Here is a 20,225-nt window from a genome sequence, read left to right as displayed (position 1 = left end):
AGAAAGAGAATGGATAAGGCTTTCTTTTTTTTATTTTTTATTTATTTTTAAAATATTTTACTTATTTATTTGAGAGAGAGGTGGTGGGGGAGGCGCAGAGGGAGAGGGAGAACCAGAAGCAGATGCTGCACTGAGCAGAGCCCAACACAGGGCTTGATCTCTCACAACCATGAGATCACAACCTGAGCCAAAACCAAGATACAGATTCTTAACTGACTGAGCCACCCTGGTGCCCCTCTCTTCTATTTAAATTAATAATTCAGAATTTCTTTTAAATTTCTTAATTAAAAGGAGTATCTATATATGGATGCTTCTTTGTATATGTATTAGCTTTTTAAAAAACTGTTTGTTAGGCCTATTTGTTTTTAAATTCAAGTCCAGAATATATTTTTATGAAATAGGTTAGTAAATGAGTTCTTCAGATGTTTGCAATTTTGCATATTCCATTCCAATGATGTCTGTCTTGTCAGGGATCTTTTTATAGAATTGGTCAGTATTGTACATTTTATTGCTAATAGTAATCATATATTATTTGAATCCATGGTACCAGATAAAAGTTATACTTGTGATAAAAATTTTATCAATGGTATTTTATCTGACTAGCCTTTAATTTATCAAATTCTTATATTTCTCCTGAATTTAAAGTAGGTTTTTTCATTTCGTGAATGTCATTGCTTGTTGATTATCAATTGCCTGGACACAGAATTTTTTATAAGTGATATGATTCACTCTTTATCCTTTACAAATATTCCTACAGGTGAAACACTCATCCTATATGTCTGTACAATAGTTTTCAATGATCACTTTCATTTAAAAGTATATCTATTTTTATTTTCATCCTAATCCTATGTCCCTATTTACTGGTATTTTAAAGCCTCTCACTTCTTTTTTGGAAAAGTAACTCTATTGGTCAGGATAACTTAGTTTATACTGCAGTAACAAAAATGCCCAAATCTCAATGGCTTAACCTAACTAAAGTGCTCATGTGACATGTCCACAGTGGGTCCGTGGCGAGGTGGGGGCTGCTCTACCAAGGTGTTCCTCAACTACCCTATGCTTTCTCCACTTCAGAGTGTTTGGCTTCAGAGGAAAAGGGGGCAAGAATTGAGCACTGGTGGTAAATGCTCCTCCCAGAGTGGCATGATTATTTCCCTTTACATTTCATTGGCTAAATTAGGGCACACTACCACTCTTAACTTCAAGAAGGTGGGAAAGCACAATCCTTTATGAACTTAGAAGTACAGAACAGGCTCTCTTACTTTGCCAATGTGACCATTGGGCATAGTCTACTGTACCCTGGGTTTTTTACTTTTTTAAACCCTCTCAAATCTAAGCACAACCACATAACACATGCCTTAGCAGGTTACCATGCAGGGCTAAAACAGAGACTGAAATGACCACACTTACCGTCTTTGGATGGTAGCCAGAATTGATGTGCTTAGCTCTGGATGGAGACTTTATGTGTATCTATAAGAGTAGCATAATTGAAAATGCATTGATTTCAGTAACACAGGATGGCATGGACTCCTTTGTCCTGAACTTCAGTGGTTTCCTGTGGTGCAGACCTATTTTGGGAGAGCTGGTCAGCTGGGTTAGCATTATCTTGGAGAAACTTCTGAACTGCTTGCTGTCTTGGTGCTAAGAACTATGAACCAAAGCTTACTCTGTAAAGGTGGTGGGGAAGCAATGAAGATGACATTCCTGATTTTACTAAAATAATATTAATTTTAAAAAGGATAAGCCCATGGACACCTGGGTAGCTCAGTCCATTAAGCTTCTGATTCGTGATCTCAGCTCAGGTCTTGATCTCAGGGTCATGTGTTTAAGCCCCACATTGGGCTCCATGCTTAAAATAAATGAATCATAAATAAACAAAAATAAAAAAATAAAAAGGCATTAGCCCAGTGGCATAAAGTTATATTCTTGGCCTTAGTCTCCACATAAATGAATCCTGCTTCTAAAGTCCTTAAACACCCACAGGGATGGTTTCTTGTTCCCTCCTCTTCTCTCCCCCTCATTCTCTCTTGCTCTTCTTCTCTCACTTCTTCCCTTTTCTTTCTCTTTTCATCTTTCTTTCTCTTGGTTTCTTTTTGTATTTTCTTTTATTCTTTGAATTAACAAGAGATAAAGAGTTCTTCCTGAAATGTTTTGCTTGGCCATCTAGCCTGTAACCTTATACTATTTAATGTTCTCTTGAAGAGGACTTAGGCATTACAGAAATATATGGAAGGTACTCAAACTAAGTTGCTCCTGTCTTTAATTAGATTATAATTGTGTTTGAGGTGCATGGGTGGCTCAATGGTTGAGTGTCTGGCGTTGGCTCAGGTCATGATCCTAGGGTCCTGGGATCAAGTTCTGCATCAGTATCTCAGCAGGGAGCCTGCTTCTCTCTGCCGATGTCTCTGCCTATCTCTGTCTCTCATGAATAAATAAATAAAATCTTAAAAAAATTATAATTGTGTTTGGTAATTTAAAAAATCAAGTGTAAGCAATAATTAAGAGCTTGCTGCTTTTTTTTTCTTCCCTTTACTTTGTATTTCTTTGAAAGGAGACAGGATTTAGTTGTGTACTGTTGGATAAATCCTGGCAGGAGCTAGACCTAATATGATGGATAATGACCTAGGTTAATCAAGTGAAACTTGATAAGCTCATTTCCCAACTTACCTTAGCATCAGTGCTGCCTTAGGGAAACTTTTTCTCAGACACAACTGTTCTCCCAACTTAGTCATTTGAACTTCCTAAGCTTTTTGGCATAAAACAGAACTCACTTAAGGTTAACTAAAATAATTTTTTTTCTGAAGTGATAAGTATAATTTCTTTTTGTGAACAGGCAGTAAAATTTTTAAAGAGGAAAGATGTATGGATTCTAAATGGCCCAACTATAATAAAAATGAATTCTACTACATTTCCACCAGATGGCACCCCCCTTTTGAACTTTGGAAAGATCCTGAAGGCTGAGGAGAGCTGCTTTTACTTTAGAGATGGGATTGATACTAGAAAACTTCCAGCCAATGGAATTGAATCAATAGAAAATAATACTTAAACTATTCTAAGATGCTTCCAAAGTCAAATGCATAATTAAATAATATGTTTAATTTGGGAAAAATTAAGTCAATATAAATAAAGCCAATCCAGTTTAACCTGAACTCCACAGGACTTAAGTTCCAATAAATTTTAATTTTCATATGAGATGATCTTTCTAACCAGCTCTCATTCTGAGTGTCTTCTTTAACTTTTAAGAAAGCACAGTCACCAAAGTATATTTAGCAACTGAGTGTCCAAAATGAAGATTTAATTCAATTTGTAAATCAATCATCAACTTGCCAGTCAAAAATTCCTAGGTAAACACTATAACACTTTGTCCAAAACCATGAGATTGGCAGTGTGGATCTTCCAAGTTAAACAATTTGGGGCCAAGTCTGCTGACTACCCACTGCTTGTCCAGGCACGTGGCTCCTTCTGAATCTCTGACTTAACTCTCACACTACCCTTGCTGCTCTTCTTTGATGGCCTTTTCCATAACATACTTTACCTTTGTCACTCCAACACAACCAGTCAGTGGCCTAGCATTCTGTTTCACAGTTCTGTATTCCCTAAAGACTCATTTTTACTGAGCAGGGTCTAAATTGGATGATGTCTTTTGTTTTCCTTGGAACTTTCCTCATTGATGATAAACAAGCAAGAGCAAGTGAGAGAGATTCATTTAAAAGTATGCATTTGGTTCAAGGCAGGGCTTCTTGTACCTCTTGCAGCTCATATGTGGCACGTAGCCCATGTCCTGAGGTTGGTCAGTTCAGTAAAGTTATTGAAGATTGCTGGGGCTGCGGGTGCAGGATGAGACTGATGACTTAGCTGGAACTAGGACCAGCTTTGCATAAATGACTTCCATGACACTTGCCTTATACTTGCTTAAAAATGAGATGTTCATGTCTTCCCCCAATTCTCCGCATATGGATGCTCAGTTTGATAGTAATTTTTTCTCATTTTTGAATTTTTTCAAGACCAAGATAATTAGTATCTCACCCTATGAGAAGAAATGGGAAAAAATGAGAGAAATTTTAAGTTTTTTTGTAGTGGTATTCTTTCTTCAACTGTTATTTATTTTCTTCCAATATGGTTCATACTTTATACAAGTATCACATCATTTGATCTCTAGAAGGGAAATATGGACAATAATATTTGATAAGCTCCTAGAAAATGTATTTTTTGATAAGATAACAAAAAATTTCTATGGGAGATGTTATTTGCTTCTGCCTGGGTAAGAGTACCTTAACAATCTGTCCATATGGCTGCCAGATTTAACAAGTAAAAATACAAGATGCCCAGTTAAATTTAGGTTTGAATTTTAGGTAAATAATACATATTTTTAGTATAAGTATACCCCATGAAATATTTGAGATACACTTATTTAAAAAAAAAAACTATTTATGGTTTATCTGAAATTCAGATTTAACTGGGGATCCTGTATTTTGTCTGGCACCTCCACCTGGTAGGTGCTTTTTCTAGGTGCAAACCTCCTCCACAGTCGCCACAAGAAGGACTGCGGGAAAACTTGCATATAGACAAGCCCCTTAAGACCTCTTAACTTTTCTGCCAACATTTTGCTCTCCAAATATGAACTACTAGTCTTAAAAATGAGCCACTATACTTTGCCATTTTGGGGGAAAATTCCACACTGACTTCATTTGGAGTTGCAGAGCCAATATGATAAAAGGCTGCCAGAGTGGTTTCTGGATTATCCGAGGAATGTCTCCTGAAGAAGAGCTATGCCTGACTTAGCTATCCAAACTTCAGATCACAGGATTATATTAAATAAGCTGTCTGAGGACCTCAGGGTTGAGAATATTCAGACTAACCTTGACTTTGATCTTACCTAGCAGGAAGCAGACCTGGGAAGAAATTATCTGTCATGATGCTCATTGGATTTTACCGCTGCTCTCCATGATTTGCGATGAGGAATGACTGGAGAGAGTAAAAATTTATCATGCAAGTCACAGAGAGTTTGTCTGGGAAGAGTTATGAAACCAAGCCCATATTGTTTCTTTTCCTTATTAGCAGAGGAAATAGCATGGGCCTTAGGCATGTGTTCAAAGGTACATCCTGGTTCGTGCATCTGTTCATCTCAGGGTAACCTATAAGTCTTCTTTCAGAAATACTGCAAAATATATCTTTATTGAGAAAGAGGAAAAAGGAAAATTATAGCATTAAAAACATCCCTTCCAACACACTTATAAATACTTAACTTTGTTATAATACATACTTTTAAAAATATCTGATAATTGGTTATGTGTATAGCATTATATTCAGCATTAGTGTGTGTAAAGGGTATACAAAGAGGAAAAAAATTAGAATTCTTATCTCATGTGAAGTGATAATCTAAAAAGGGAGTTTGATATATGCATGTGAATCAATTAAGCAATGATACAAAGACGTATATGAGTGAATGCCAACGTTGTTCATAGAAAGAACAAATATGTATTAGTTCATTGAAATAGGAAATCCATGGAGGCTTGACTGGACCTTGAGGGATGGGCTCCATGTGAATTAATGTAGGGGGATAGGAAGCAGCAGGGAAGAAGGCTGGAAAAGGGCGGGGGCACTTTTGAGTCAGTGAAGACTAGGTCTGGATAGAGGAGAGAATCCCTGTGAGGCACATGTGGACATAAATTTGCACAAGGAGAATGACAGTGTTACAATAGGGTAAGGGGCTTATTATTTGGTCCTGTAGGCCTTGGAGAGCCATTGGAGATTTTGAATCATGGCATGACGTGATAAAAGTGTTTTGGTAATAATCTGTAAACTGGTGAAAAGAGGGAAAAGATGGATTATGCAGTGTAGGTATGAAGTGGTAGTGCACATTCATGCAGTATTAGTCTGAAAGCCAATAACAGATTTCTAAATGCCAGTAAATTAGTAAATATAAAACAAGCATAAATGTACACAGAGATGCACATAACATGCATGTAAAGCATATTCTTTGCTCTCTGCTTCCCAAAGAATTACTCTTCACTTTGCTATGTAATCCTCAGGGGAGGCGCATTAAAAGCTGAGTGAATTTCTTATATGACCTCTGTTCTTTGTCGTGACTGCATCTAGGTTGAGCTGTACATTGTGTTCGTTCTGTTTTTTTTGGTATTCCATCATCACTATATTGCAAAGGGGGAGGGGTGGGCAACTGTAGCTCTCCTTGTACAGAGCATGTTTTATTTTTTTTATTTCTTTGAAGATTCTGCAAGTCTTCATGATTATAAATAAATTAAAACCAGAAAGAGCAGTCTCCCTTTGCTATGTAATTAAAAATAATCTTTCGAGTGACATGATTAAGTGTTAAAGGAAATCTTAGCTGCAGTCAATTCCAGAACAATTCCTAAAGACTTTAGGAATGCAAAAATCCATTTGTTGTATGCAAGTGGAAAATAAGTTTTTTTTTTTTTTTGTAATGTGCATTTTAAGGGAAAAGCAAATAAATCCAGCATGGTGAGGTCTCTGATGATTTCAATATAAAAAAAGGAAATATACTGTAAATAACACACAGATTTGAAGCTTGGTTCTGACTAGTTTTTCCTATGTTGTAAAAAATAGTTCCAGAATCCTGAGAGAAAACAGAATGGGAAAAATGTTAAAGATCTTTGCGTTCCAAAACAGAGTGTCTTTTACTGTAGTACCTATAATTTGTTTTTACTATTGCTTGCAGTTAATCTTGATTTTTATTGTTGTCTTAATTCCAGAGTCCTCTGGGCTGTGTCTCTAAAATGATATAAAAGTAGAGATTGAAACGGGATTAATTCACATGCTTGTCTCAAGTCTCTGACGGGCTTTGGGAAATCGAGAAGTCAATATCTATATTAGTCAAGGTTCTTGAGAGAAGCAGAACCAGTAAGATATATGGGCACCAGGGGACCCAAGTCTGAGTCCAAAGGCCTGAGAACCAGGAGCTCCGATGTCTGAGGGCAGAAGATACAAGTCTCAGCTCAATTACAAAGAGTGAATTTATCTTTCCTATGCCTTTTTGTTCTGTTCAGGCTCTCAAACTCAGTGAATTAGGTGGTACTTATTTGCATTGGTGAGGGCATTTGTCTTTACTCAAACTACCATTCAAATGTTAATCTCTTCCAGAAACTCCCTTAACAGACACACCCAGAAATAATGCTTTACCAGCTATCTGGGCATTCCTTAGCTCAGTCAAGTTACACAAAGTTAATCATCACAATCTCAATGGCTTTAGTAGGTAAGTAAATAATTCAAATATGACTCAAATGGTAATCTTTTAGAAGAAATTTAACACCCTTTCTGTCTCCCAAAAGCATTCAACTCTATTTAAATTTATATTTGGAGTAGTGAAGAAGACATTAAAGAATCAATTAGTCTACTATTTATGTACTTACTGGTTCTGATAAGTGCGATAAGAAAAAATTATAGAGAGATATTAGAAAATTAAACAGGAGGAAACATAAATATGCTTGGGGATTCCCTGAGGAAGTGATTTTTTTTTCTTTTTTTTATTTATGATAGTCACAGAGAGAGAGAGAGAGGCAGAGACACAGGCAGAGGGAGAAGCAGGCTCCATGCACCGGGAGCCTGATGTGGGATTCAATCCTGGGTCTCCAGGATCGTGCCCTGGGCCAAAGGCAGGCGCCAAACCGCTGCACCACCCAGGGATCCCTCTGAGGAAGTGATTTTTAAGCTGAAGTTAAAGATTGATAGCTTCTAGATAGATGAAGGAAGATGAACTGCAGGAAAGAATGCCAGGCAGAGGAAACTGCATATGGGAAGGACCCAAATAGAAATAGCAGGACTTAGTTATTGACTAGCTATGGGAGATGAGAGAGGGTGAGATGTCAAAGATGATTCCAGATTCATGAAACGGGTAATAGAGAGAAGGGGATACCAGGGAGCATGAGTTGAGAAGTGGGTCTTAATTCGGACTGTGAACTGCTTGAGGGTAGAACTGCTTTTGCTTTATGTATTGTAAAAACTCCTGGTTTATAAAACAAATGAATCTGTTTACAAAAATCTACTTTAAGATATTATGGGACTTTGATATAACACTTTTTTTGTGCACAAAATTTTTAAGGTTTTCTGTTGATGGAGTTCAGATTTGAATCAGAAAAAGCACTCATGTCTGGCGTGTGTATTTCCTCCATACAAACAAGGTTTATGCTTTTGCTGTAATTTTGTACTTCATCGCACCTCTTTTTATTAGTGGAAATGCTAATTCTTGAGATGGCGCCACATGCTACTTGGCAACTTTATTGCCATATTAGAGCAAATTTAATGTGATTCACAGTCAACATGAAACAGCATTTATATTACAAATTCAGTAGTGAAGGAACAAACATTTTTTCTGAGACTGCTTGATGCCAATACTATATTAACAGGCTATATAGCAAGGTTATTTCGTTTTATCCTCACAACTAATCTTTCACAAATTCTAAGTGTTTTTGCCTGGGCCATTGATTCTTCCTATGGTTTTACATTTCTGAATTACAACGGTCTTTAGATCATACTATTTTTTTTGAGAAATTTTTAATGTTTTGTAGTATTTATTATTAAGTGTGAATAATACATGTAAACTTCCTTTAAACTCACAGAAATTCAAACAATTATGCTGCTTTTAAAGCAGTTGCTTAAGAAAGCTGGCATGTGGGCAGCCCAGGTGGCTCAGCGGTTTAGCGCCACCTTCAGCCCAGGGCGTGATCTTGGAGACCCGGGATCGAGTCCCATGTTGGGCTCCCTGCTTCTCCCTCTGCCTGTGTCTCTTTCTCTCTCTCTCTCTCTCTCACTTGTGTCTCTATGAATAAATAAATAAAATCTTAAAAAAAAAAAAAAAGGAAAGCTGGCATGTTTTAGAATCCATGCTGCCAAATTTCTCCATACATTGTAAAGCCCAAGAGAGACACTGCTGTCTTTCTGTTTTAATGACAGATGCTATCTCTTTATCTTTTCATCCTTCTTGGCTAGGGTTAGTTACTTGTCTTTTGCTGAGACACTTACGTACAATCTTGAAGTACAGAGAGTCATGGGACTGTCAGGCAGAAAGGAAACAGAGAATGGAGTGAGATTGATGTAGGGGTGTCAGGAAAGAGATTAAGCATTTGTGTATCATCTGTCTGTCTGAATGGTGGTCAAGGTGACATAAAATATCTAACAACCAGTGAGGCAGAGCTGCCCACAATCATAGCAAATAATCATTGATTAGAATGGAAATTCAAACCACAAATAATTGTTAGGATCTTCTAGCTGAATATCTACCAGTCTTGGGAGTAATTGACTAAGTGTGGTACTTGTGAATTTTAAGAAGGGTTGGGAAGCCTATGCTATACAAAAGTATGAACCTGTTTGTCTCTATAATGGGAAATACTTGATTTGAGAATGATTACAATGATATGTTTTAGCAGCCAAATAGTTCACCCTTTAAAAAAATGTATGTTAACAAGATTAATAATTGTATTACCTCAAGACTTTGTATATGTATATGTCTTTAGTACTCAATAATTCATGTAGTATCTGCCATCTCATCTAATCTTTACAAGAAGAGGTTAAATAATCTTCCCAAGGCCACGTGGATAATAAGCAGAGTAGTCATGATGAGTCAAGGATCCTTTTAGAAAGAAGTGAAATTGTGAAAATTAACTATTGGATTTTAAGAAAAATTGGGTGGCTTCTGAACAATATAGGGAGGTTCAAAATTATACTGAAAGTAAGTAGTAACTATTTTTTGTTCCTGGGAAATAATAGAAAGTAAGTTCTGTCATATATTGTGTTTATGAAAACAAATAGGACAGCACTTATTTGTTAGCAAATATGTGAAAAATGTATTTATTTCTACCATTGTCCAGTTGTTGATTTCTGAGTACTCTTCTGCCATAACATGAGCCATGGAGAAGTGGCTGATGTCAGAGCTAGAACAGAAAAAAATACGAGTTTAGTCTGGACCATTTTATAGTGGCAGAAATTAAACAAGTAGGGGGAAAAAGCCACAAAACAAAGCAAAACAAAACAAAAAACTTCAAAACAAAACAAAACAAAACAAAACAAAAAAACAACAAAGCATGGGGCATGTTCAAAGGATACCAGGAGCCAATCTGAAAGAACTCCTAATGGCCAAAGCTGGAACAATATAAACAAGAAAAGTAGGAATAGATTATAATCTAAAATATAACCTAAATTATAAAATAAATGTCCATGAGTTCATATTAAATAATCCATTGTTGAATAAACAAATTGGGTCAAAGAGACAAACTTTTCATATAAATAAATCCCAAATAATATTTGTATATAATTCTCTCTAGAGGACGTGGAGTTTACCACACCTTTCAACCCATAATTTGAGTGTGGGCTAGAATCAGTGACTTTCTTCCAAAGAAGAGTGATTAAAAGGGAAAAATAGTAACTTAACAGTGAAGAAACAACACCATTTTAACCAAGTGATCAAGGTTAACCTAATTGGTTTTAAGTGATGTTCATATCATATACCCCCTTCATATGGTTTGATGAAAGGGACCCTACTTTTGATGTCATCTTTCTCTAAACCTATACCCTCAGTCTAATTATGAGAAAAATATTGCACAGACTCAAATGGAATGACATTCTATAAAATATATGATAGAATTCTTCAAAACTGTCAAGAACATAAAAAATGAAGAAAGATCGAGAAAAACTCTCACAGTCCAGAGAAGCCTAATTAGAGACAAGGCAAAATAATGCATTGTGGGACCCTGGATTGGATACTGGAACAGAGATTGAACATTAATGGAAAACTGGCAAAATCTGCATAGAGTCTGGAGTTTAGTTAATAATGTAGCAATGTTAGTTTCTTAGTTTTGACAAATGTACTATGGTGAAGAAAGAAGATAAATTAGGGGAAACTGAAGCAGGGTGTATGGGAACCCTGTTCTATCTTTGCAACTTTTCTGTAGATCTAAAATATTGCAAAATATAAAAGCTTAATAAAAACAGACTATTCATTTTAAAGAAAGTTCATGTTTGCATGTTGCTTTATATATGTGTCTGTACATGTGATGGTGCATGAATGTCAATCAATAGTTGAGCATATTACAGTTAATTCCATAATGTTGAGTCATAGTGACAACTTTTTAGTTTAATGCTTCCATTATAATTTGACCATTTTTATATGTGTTTGCAAACCCACATGACTTGTATGTGCATGTTGTCATACTCACATATATCTTTGCATATATTTATTTTCATTCAGTTGTGAAAGTATTTTAAATGACAGTTTTATTTTTAGCATTCAGGACCCTTTTATCTAGGGACAAGAGCCGATGGGCAGCAAGAACACATATCTGCTTTTATTTCCTGTGATGATTAAGGGAATCGCTGTTCCAAAGTATCAACACCAGAGGCTTCTGTTTCCAGTGTTAATTCTAATGAGATTCAAGAGCCTTCTGGGAGTTATAATGGATAGGACAGGGTTGTTGTCTTTCAGCAGCAGTGAAAGAGCATCAAATCAAAGATTTTACACCCCTCTAGAGCCCTCAGACCTCATCCAGTTTCTGTCTCTGTTGACAATCAAATCATGAAGTCATCATAATGGCAAATAGTATCTGTTGCTCAATGAAAAATAACTTGGCAAGAATTGGTAGTTGATATGAATACAAAAATTTTGAAAGTAAAAGTGGCTATTTAGTGAAATGAGGAATGTGGAAGTCCAGTATTTTCTGCAAAGCTTTATTGTTTGTCAAGTTCAATTTGGTATTTGTTGGAGGGAAGAACAAAGAGGTGTCTCAAATACCTACTATTGAACTTAGTTTATCGATAGTAACCTTGTTGCCTAGCTTTTACATCTTTAACTCCCCTGGCCTGATAGGAGGAAGCTGCTAATACATTTTTCATATCTAAATAATTTCCAAAATGACTTAACATTTTTGTTTATATTCCAAAATTTTTGCAGTCAATTCCCCCATCTTTTAGACTGTGTTAGTATAAGATACCAGATCAATTAGTGAGTTCAGTGAAAAAAACCCCAAAATCCAATACAGTCATCCTGTTGTTGGGTGTTGTTTTGACAAAATGATGTGTTGATTAATGATGATCTTTGTTCTAATTTGTTGTATAGATACAACCTCTTATCCTACAAAATGATAGTTTGGGGAATTCTTTTTCTTCACTTGAATGATTTGTTAATGTCTAAAATGTAGATATAGAAAATTTTCTCATAATGCCAGGCTTCTTGATAATGATGCATAAATTCACTGTAATCATCCTTATATATGGAAATATCTTGGTAATTTGTTACCTTTTTTGCTTTATATTCAAGAATTTATATTGATTAGATGTTCAAAATTCTTATGTAAATTATTAGGTAAAATAAAGCTGTGAAATTAACTAATTTTCTTAAAATGTAATAACCAAAAAATTTGAATATACAGAAGTTAAGGCATTAAATCCATCATCACAAATAAAATGCTTCTCCACTGGTAAAATTTTTATGAAACTGTGAAGGGTTGAATTCCTAACTATTAATTATCAGACCTAAATAGGTTCTTAATAAAATGTTAGGATTAGTTGCTTTTGTTTTGTTTTGTTTTTAAAAGATTTATTTATTCATGAGAGACACAGAGAGAGGTAGAGCCGGAGGCAGAGGAAGAAGCAGGATCCATGCAACGAGCCTGATGTGGGACTCAATCTTGGATTCCAGGATCACACCCTGAGCCAAAGGCAGAAGCTCAACAGCTGAGCCACCCAGGTGTCCCAAGATTAGCTGCTTTTGATTTCTGATTTTACCTATAAGATTTTCCTATTTTTTTCTTTCTTTTTTTTAAGAAAAGTAATTCTTTGGTGAGGAACATTTTTTCTGAAGAATATTAACTTACTTCCTGAGGATGTATGGGCTTTCAAATCTGATCCTTAACACTCATATTCTTGAAATTTAAGGCTGGTGAGATATGATTATTTCTGATCCAAACTCTCTAGACTGCAGAACCGCATGGGACCATGTTTTTGTGAGGTAACTATGCACAGTGTGGGGTCTTCCACACTAACTCTAGGGACTGTGCCCACTCTCCTTAGTTTAGTAGAACCACTGCAGTAAACATTTGGGGGTAAGAATGGGGAGAAGGAATATAATGGAAATTTACAAGACTTTGCTAGCAATAAAATGTTTTACTTAACAAGGACATTTTCCAGAGTTATCTGATTCTTGGATGTAATAAATTCTCTGGTAGGATTCTGTGGAAAATGATCCACAATAGTAAGGGATTGGGCTCTGGAACAGTGGCAACAAAATGTTCTCTCTCTTTCTCTGTATCTGTTTCTCTCTCTCATCTCTCTCTTGTTTGTCCCAAGTCTAATCTTTGGTCAGAATTCTTGCTCCCAAACTTCACCCCTGAGTCTGTGTTGAAAGTGGGCTTAGTAAAAACTTATTATGATTTTTTTTGCCTACCTTTTGACTGATGAAGTCTTATAGGTGAGTAATTTTCAAGGCAGTAAATTTTAAAATATAAGCTCTTGGTTTCATGTAAGCAAGGTAACTTTTTCTTTACTTTTTTCAGGTATTGTTTTTTACCATCTCTAAATCTATTGTGATATTTTTTCCAGAAATTGCTTTTTGAAAATAAAAGCGGATCATGCCAAGGATCTTTTAAAGTCATGTCTGAGGAACTCAGATGCAAGTGTCTTGATTCTTGTTCCTTGGGAATATGAGTAAGAGAAGGAACAAAGGATGAGTCACTTCTGTCATCCAAAAAACTGAAAAAATATTCAATTTTTGCAAAACAGCAAATGTCATTAAAATTTTTGAGAATATATAGTAGAATTTATGTGCTCTGGTTTTTAAAGTAATATACATTCATCACATGTACTTAGAAAAAACAGGAAAGGAAAAAAGAAACTATTCAACCAAAATCTCACAGAGATAATTGTTAACATTTTATGGACTTCTACTTAAAAATTATTTTTCACAAAATTCTTTAATAGTTTCAATATTTATACCTTTAAAATCCTAGAAATATATTCTAGGGTAAGAAATATATTCTTAGGGTAATTTGTTTTGTTTTTAAAAGTAAAACACATGCTCTGCTTTGTGTCATTATCTTTGGTATAGTGCTTCTTTGAGAATGACGTTTATTTTTCTTAAAAGTAGACTTTTACAGAAGAATCATACTTACATTTTTCTAAAGCATACTATTTCTTTAGATATAGAATTTTGAATCTCAATCCAATCTTTATAATAAAGTCAGAGCTAAGGAACAGCCCAAGTTCTGCCTAAACATTCATTATTTGGGATTATTCCACAGGCTTCAATATTTTATTTAAGATCTTCATGAATCTTAGAGTTAGTTGCATTATTTAAGAATTCAGCTCTTTTTTTTTCTTTTTTTTTTTTTAACCATCAGTATGAAGAATCATTGACCCAAGACATCTACTCACTTTTCTCTTGGGGAAGGTAGAAGAGAAGGTTAGAGGAGGGGCAACATGCTGTTGACTCCAGCATTTTGGTCCAATTACCATCAGTTTTTTCAGTGACCACAGATTGAACTTCTAAGTGCAGCCAGCTCTCTCAAAATACTTGTTTTTGGTCACAAAGGGAAATAAAATAAGGGTGCATGAGTCACTGTACATTCTTGAAAGTTACTAGCAAAACAATCTTCCTAAGGAGAGCAGTAGTGTCATCTTTATCTTGAAAGAACACACCTCATATTATTGAATAATAGGGGGAAACTACAATAAGATTGCAATAATATGGTGAAACTACATTTCAATGTCATCCAGGTTTACCTGTATCCTTTCTTATACCTAGGATCCACCACAGCAAAGTAGCAGACATCCTGGGGTTTTACTGGACACCCCTGAGAATTCCAGCTGTCAGCAGCAGCTTGAAGCTCCTGTTCCCAAAGCCCAGCTGCTAGCCGTCATTTTGAAACACTAGTTTCTAAGGTGGAATTAGTTGAAAGAAGAGGATGCTTTTGACTAGGCCAGAAAATTTTCTCTTAAAAAGATGTGCAGAAGTTGGTCTAGGGAGTAATAGAATTTATTGGAAAATGCTTCATTGAGAAGCCTGGGGAACCATGCCAGAGCCAACCCCTTCATGTCTCTGAAGACAGCTCTCCAAGGAGAGGCAATTTTAAGTTTAAGAAAGTCTGTTTCTACATAGGCTCAGAGTATGCTGTGCAGGACAGCCAATGTGTAGCTTCATATTAACGAATTAATTATTAGCTTCATATGATATAATTATTTATGGATATAACTGGATATAACAGCTACTAAAGAGTAATGCAATTGTCAGAGTGTCATGACCTGATTAGAAAAAAAAGACTTAGGAAAAACTAAATAATGACACCATTTGGATAGTTCAAAATAAATGAAATCATGAGAAAGTGTGGTTGAAAAGTACTTTGTTTAAGTATATATAAATAGATGTTTCTTAAATCAGACAAAAATATATGTATTAGTTTCCATTTCCTATTAGTGTAGAAAAATCAGACATATCACAAGAAAAGAAATATTAGACCTTGGGTTAGGCTAAAACACCTAGTATTGCAAATTAGGTTTTTATTTTTGTATCAATAGATTTTTTGTTCTTGTTTTTGTATGTTTGAAGTTCTAATTTAAATTTTACGTAGTTAACATACAATGTAATGTTGGTTTCAGGAGGAGAATTTAGTGATTCCTCACTTACATGTAACACCCAGTGCTCATCACAAGTGCCCTCCTTAATATCAGTAGATTTTTAAATTTATTATTATTTTTTGGAGATTTATTTGTATGTCTTAGAGAGAGAGCATGAGCAGGAGGGAGAGAAAGAGAATCTCAAGCAGACTCCCCACTGAGTATGGAGCCCGACATGGGACTTAATCTTATGACCCTGAGATCACAACCTGAGCCAAAACCAAGAGTCAGATGCTTAAACAACTATGCCACCCAGGCACTCCAATATTAGTAGATTTTTTTTTAAAGAAAAAAAGGAGAACAGTAAAGCTGTTTTTTTTTCCTCCTGTGAAATACAGCTTCCGATACTGTTGTTCATAGTTTTGAAAAGTTGAAAGTTGTTTTTCTAATATACTTACTAAATTTTTGCTCAATTTTAACATTGAGAAGCCATCTTTTTTCTCACCACACAGCTGTTAGCAATTAAAGGAATGAACTTTGAACTTCAATCTTTAAAACATGTGCAAATATTTATATATCTGCAACTTAGGAAAAATGTTTTTCCAACACTGTTTAACAAAAACTTTTAATCTCTGCTTTATTTTTATATTATTGTAACATCTCAGGTGTCTCTTAAGACCCAGTTTAAGCTTCCAGCTTATAATAATATTGTGTCCAGCCAAAATCTAAAGTAGCTTAATGGTTACAGATCATTAAGTCAAAGCTGACTACTAGGTATTTTGGGCATACTCTTGTTGTAGCTATATTCCCAAATAATTATGAAGTATTAAATCATCAACTGAAAATTTGGCATTTTTATCTGAAATAGAAAATTTTAGACACATAGTAATCTTCATGTGACTAGAAGCAGCAGAGATAGGGCATTAGGATCACACTTTATACGACTCCTCGCTTGGGGTCCTATCAATTTACTCATGTATTGAACATTTTGGGATGTCCATGAGGGGTGAGACACTATGTTAGGAGTTAGGATTACAGAGATCGTTCTTGTCCCTAAGCAGTTGAGAATAAATGATAATAATACTGTATTATAAATGCTATAATAAGTATCTGCAGAGGATGCCATTGGAGTAGAGGGGAGACAGAACAAGGGTATTTACTCTAGTGTAGCCTGGATATAGAGGTAGTGACACACTTCTAAAGAAAGGTAACATCTGATATTTGGAGGTTGAATATAGGAATTTCTGTTACGGCTAAAGGCCAAACTCATTTTTTCCATGGCAGAAAAGTCATTTACATGTTTACACATGTGTTAGACTCTGCTCTTGGTTAATCTTTCTGTTTGTCTTTGATCTTACAATGACCTAATTTCAAAATTGACAAGTATTTCATCCCTCATCTATCTCTGTGGTTCTCAAATTTTGTTGTACACTAAGATTACTTGGACAGATTATTAAAACAAGTTTCTGGGCCCCACTGCAGAGTATCTGATTCTGAGGTGGAGATGGAGAATTTGTATTTTTAAGTTCCCAGATGATGCTGATGCTGCTGGTTCATGAACCATACTTGGCTGATTATCAGAATCAGCTGCAAGTGTTTTAAAACTATGGACTCTTGGCATTCATTCCTAGAGATCCAAATGTATTTGAATTTGGGTAGGAACAAGGAATCTGTATTTTAAAATGTATCTCTCTAGTTGATTCTGATTATCAGTGGAGTTTGACATACTGACCAGTCTAGGTCTCTCATTTCACAAATGATAAAATTGGGATATAGAAAAGTTATGAGAACTCATTTTTCCCTTCAGGAAACCATAATGAGAATTCATTCTCTACCAAATCAAGTCAATATTTTCATCACAACATTCAATGTTGTCCAAAATCTCTTCCTTCTAACCTGCCGTCCCAATAATTAGTCTTGGATAAAATTAGGCCAGCTCCAAATCAATATAAAAGTATCTACTATGTTTTATGGGAGGGGACAGATAGATTCAGATTAGGATAACACTTTTCAAGGAACTTCCAGACAAGTAGCAGATAACACATTCCCAGACATGTACAAATATACACCCTCACACAATAATAATAAAAGACAGACTTATAGTAAGTGCAAGTGAAGAAATATAAAATATCAGATGATGAAACAGCTATTTATATAGGTCTATTTGCCAGATACTGTGCTTCTAAGGGATACAAAAGGATTTAAACTTGGCTATCTATCTAAAAACAATCATAACACAACTATGCAAAACATGACTGACTCTACACTGTAACATAATTAATCTATAAAAATGGCATGATTAGGGGCCTGTGGGTGGCTCCACTGGTTAAGCATCTGTCTTCAGCTCAGGTCAGGATCTTGTGGTTCTGGAATGGAGCCCTGCATCAGGCTCTCTGCTCAGTGGGGAGTCTGCTTCTCCCTCTCTCTCCCTCTGTGCTCTCTCTCAAATAAAAAAATCTTTTTAAAAATGGCATGAAGGGATGCCTGGGTGGCTCAGTGGTTAAGTGTCTGCCTTTGGCTCAGGTGTGATCCTGGAGTCCCGGGATCAAGTCCCACCTTGGGCCTGCATGGAGCCTGCTTCTCCCTCTGCCTGTGTCTTTGCCTCTCTCTCTGTGTGTCTTTCATGAATAAATAAATAAAATCTTAAATAAAATAAAATAAAAATGGTGTGAATAAAATGGTATCAGAAGGTAGAAGTGGGAGAGATGAATTCAGCTGGAATATTTGGAAATGTTCACAGAAAGGTGATAGAAAAGGCATTTACACATTTATACATAGGTTTTGTTTATTTTTTTATTATTATTTTTTTTAGGTTTTGTTTAAATGTGGGTGCTCTTCCTTTAGTCTTTACTCTTGGTTAGTCTCTACCAGGTGAAGGAGGTGGCAGAACAAAAGCACAGGTGAACCTGTAGTGTGGTCCTTTTTAGAATAGATAGTAGAGCAATAGGGCTAGAACAAGACATGTGGAATCAGAATAGTATTCATGAAAGTGAAATGAGCTGGGCTTTGAAGGATGCATAGAATTTGATAAATAATACAAACTTTTGCACACATTATTAATTATAGTAATTAATTTTAGAATTCTTTCTTTCTTATTTCCAAACTACAGAAAATTTACTGGTCCCTTGGGTTCATTCAAGTCCATGCCCTTAAATTTCCCACATTGGTGTTTACTAACCATATCTGAGCATTACAGTTACCTCTGGTACTTAAACAAAAACAACAAAAACAGAACAGAAGCCCTGTTCCACTTGAGAGGCTTTGATTCTGGAGATTTCTATTCGAGATGCCCAATGGTGGCACCTTGGAATTTCTTTTTTTTTTTTAAGATTTTATTCATTTATTCATGAAAGACACACAGGGAGAGAGAGAGACAGAGACAGAGAGAGAAGCAGGCTCTACACAGGGAGCCTGACGTGGGACTAGATCCTAGGACTCCAGGATCACGTCCTGAGCCAAAGGCAGGCACCAAACCGCTGAGCCACCCAGGGATCCCCCACCTTGGGATTTCTAATTGGTAGTTTTTCATAGCTCATTCTGATTTGAATCAGTGGTCTACCAAATGCCAAAACCTAGAATGAGTTAAAGATGTAATTACAGAATTGAATGTTTCTCTGCAATTTAATGCTTCAATATGATCTTTGTACAATTTTATTTACCTTATACCAGGAAGATAATTTTAATGTGTATACTTACTCTGAGATCCTAATAGGTAAAATCAGAGAAAAATTTTCTACATAAACATTTTGAAGATAAGGAAACTCAATCTATTTATCCTTTCATGTCCTCATATACGCTTCTGTCAAGAAATGTCATCCCACTGTACTCATTTGGATTAAAACAAAGCAATGATTTTAAATGTACATAATTTTAAAATAAGTGTTGTTTCATGATTTTAAAATAAATATACATAGCTCTAAGGTGAATTTTAACACATCAATCAAATTGAACCAATTGCTCAGATTATGGAAACATTAAAGAAAACCTCAGGAAATAAAAATATCTAATTGACCCCTACTGGATATTGAAGAGTTAGTCATTATTGAATATTGCTGCATTTCTAAATTCTGCGCTTTTGAGGCTCACTCACATTAGTCATAGAGCTTTGTGTGGGTGGATAATGTGATTAGAGCAGTTGTTGATGACTTGTTTTTCTTTGACCATTTACTAAGCATTTTAATGAATAAGGTTTCAATTATTTGTATGCCCTCACAGGCCATAATAAATGCATCATTTCAAAATATAAATAAAGTACTTCTATTTTTAAGACATAATGTTCTGAAGAGTCAAATCCCATAGCTGTCTATTTAATTAGATCTTGCTGGATTAGGGTTTTATTATTAGGCATTCCATTAGCTCACTACTCAAGGTCAAGGTAGATATGACTAAGAAAATTGTGTTTTCTCATGGACAAAAGATGTGACCCTGGAGAACATAGGAAATGATGTTCACAATATAATGAAATTTTAAAATCTTTTATAATTAATTTTTTTCTGAGTTCTGTAGATACTATACTCCCCACTCCTCTGGTCCTTCAATAGAAGAAATGTAAGCATACATGATACATGAGGACTAATACTTTGGGATTCATGTAAAAACAAAAGAATGTAAGATGATTCCAAAGTATAGTGTTTATAAGCTCTATCATGTGTGAA

Source organism: Canis lupus, chromosome 7 (genome assembly GCF_048164855.1).
Source record: "Canis lupus baileyi chromosome 7, mCanLup2.hap1, whole genome shotgun sequence".
Classification (NCBI taxonomy): domain Eukaryota; kingdom Metazoa; phylum Chordata; class Mammalia; order Carnivora; family Canidae; genus Canis; species Canis lupus.
The sequence above is the reverse complement of the archived record's forward strand: the minus strand, read 5'-3'. Positions refer to the sequence as shown.